This window comes from Mastomys coucha, unplaced genomic scaffold (genome assembly GCF_008632895.1).
Source record: "Mastomys coucha isolate ucsf_1 unplaced genomic scaffold, UCSF_Mcou_1 pScaffold23, whole genome shotgun sequence".
Taxonomy (NCBI): Eukaryota; Metazoa; Chordata; class Mammalia; order Rodentia; family Muridae; genus Mastomys; species Mastomys coucha.
In genome coordinates, this window is record NW_022196906.1 from 115,085,058 (window position 1) to 115,087,598 (window position 2,541).

The 2,541-nt window shown below is 40.8% G+C and overlaps 1 protein-coding gene across 1 annotated transcript in view; it reads left to right on the forward strand.

Moving 5' to 3' along the window:
• Window positions 1-570: 570 nt before the first annotated feature.
• Ctnnb1 (catenin beta 1) overlaps window positions 571-2,541 on the forward strand; it is a gene marked incomplete at its 3' end in the record, with an annotated part of 30,133 nt that continues 28,162 nt past the window's right edge. The window contains exon 1 of the mRNA XM_031345748.1: window positions 571-646. The remainder of the gene's footprint in view (window positions 647-2,541) is intronic.

Genomic DNA, 2,541 nt, shown 5'->3' on the forward strand with positions numbered 1-2,541 from the left:
CATGCCTTTCATTCAGCACAGCAGGGATGTTCTTAAGAAGTTGCCCTCTGAGAAATTTCACTAAATGGGAACCGTGGACCCTGCATGATGGGATTATAATCACACCAGCCACTCCTTTTACATAATTTTTTGTTTAAGATCCAGTAAGACCCCCTGTTTTTTTAATATATATAAAGCAATAGACATGTATATGTCGATAAACTGAGGGTTCGCGTCACCCCCACTGTTGCCTGGTGCAAGCTAAACAAAAAACGGGGTGATATCCCCTTCTATAAATCTCAATGGACTCAAAAACAATATGAAAATTTTCAGCTGACAAGAGCACGTTTGCTGCTTGCAGTCCCTGCAATAGCTCACCATGTTGCCTACGAACCGAAAGATCAAAAATTATCGATTTCATGGCGCTGTGTGCTTTGGAAAAGAAAAGCTACTTTAACATTTGCATTGTTTAAAGACATCATCTAAAAGAAAAGGCTGGCACCCCCCACCCCAAACTCTTTGGGATGTGAAAATGGCTTGTTTTCATCTCCCTCATGATTTGCTATAATTCTATTATTTTTAGCAGCTGGAGTCCAGAAATGATTTTTTTTTTTCAACGAATTTAGGATTTTGCCGCAGTGTTCATCTGCAGTCCCAGAATCCTCCGGTAAGTTAATCCTTCTTGCGATGGGAAACGCCTTGAACCTTCTTGTGAATAATATACCTGCAACCATTTTGAAATTTGTAATAGAAGGGCTGTGTGTGTGAGTGCATGTGTGTGTGTGTGTTTGCACGCGTATAGGCATTGGGGAGTAGGTGTGTCAAAGCATGCTTTCCTAGCACTGCATTGGTATCTGTTCTGAGAAATATAAGAAACATATACCTCTGTGCCCTTTGCCTGTCACGATGAGTCTCCATTGCTTCCTCATCACTCTTTGTACGGTAGCCGTTAAAACACATCTTTAGAATGTAATCCAAGGAAGGCCCGGAGAACACACAACTTCCAGCGTGAAGGATGTGCCAGCATAACTAAAGGACCAGGCCACCTCCGTACCCATCACGTCCTGCTACCTTCACTGTCCCTCCTTCGCTCTGGAGACATACATGGGCTGCGAGAGCTTTCCACAGTAGCTCTCTGTGGAATCTGCCCAGTGGGTTACTAGACGGCCTCTGTGTGGGAGAATAAGCCACACGGAGTCTGACAAGAGGTATTTACAACTGCTTAGCCTGTTCAACTGGAAATCAACAAAAAGATGACATACCCCTGACATGGTGTTTTACAAATCGAAAGTCTGGATCCATAAATAGCCCACTTGACGAACATAGAACGGAAAGCGGACTGTGACTTTTTTCTTTTTTTTTTTTGGCCTTTTATATGTTTTCACGTTATCATAAAGAAATTATTTTTAACAGGTCTTAGAGAGTCAGTATTGGCTGTTTCTGAGTGCTTGGTTCTGCTGGGAAAGGAGTCTTCCTTCCCAGGGGGATTGGGATGGAATCCAAAGTGGACCACACCCTAATTTCAGTTTGTTTTCCCATCTTTTGTGCCGATTGTCAAATGGACTTGGCTGACAATTACAGTTTTACTTTAGGTGAAGGTGTTGCAGTTGTCAGCTGTCCTCAAAAAGGAGGCTTGTTGCTTTAGGTATGCAGTAAATGTTTGACTAACGGATTTGTTAGGGCAGAAGGACTAATGCTGGCTTAGTCATACTTTTGCACAAAGTGCAAACACAAGCTGAGTGCGTGTGTGTGTGTGTGTGTGTGTGTGTGTGTGTGTGTTTTAGTGAGCATACTCTAGGTTCATGTTCAGTCTAGCCAAAGCTTGATCTGCCGGTGGTCTGACTACAGGACAAACACTGGCCCTCTCCCATTTCTCAAAATGAATTACTTTATGTCAAACCCATTGGGCTGATCTTGGAAGAAAGGGTGCAAGAGAGAAACCAATTGCCATTTATGTGAAGTGTGTTATCTAGGGTCAATTGTTTTAGCAACTAATTTTATAAAACCACCTCCTCCTTAGCTACTTATGTTATTTTCAAATTAGCTCATAGAACCAGCAGGTTTCTTTATTCATCAGGTATTTTGATGATGTGTTTCTTTCTGGTGTAATGATAGTATTTCTTAATTTCACAGAAATTGTCATCTGTTTTTGGTGACAAAATTATGGAACAGTTTTGTTTCATGAGAGAAGTGAACAAAAATCTGGAGAAAATGTTAAATTCAGCTCACCGGTTTCAAGGCTAGTCACCTGGTTATGTCTCCTGCCGAGTCACACTTGATAGGAAGAGGAGTGTATGCATTGTGGTAAAATCCACCTTTTCTCTGAAACATATTCTCTGTGAATTATCAATAGGGATTGAGACTTTTAATTCTAAGCTGGGATTAAAATGCCAGAATTATATGCCTTATTTTGGTGTCTGGCTAGAGAAATATAAATATAAGGGTGTCTCTATCTTTTAGATTTGTCAGTGGTGCAGACAATTCTCAACGGGTTTTAATAGCGTGCTTTTTTTTTTAAAAAGCAAAATTGGGACACAGAAAAAGAAGCAAGTGTCAAAAAAA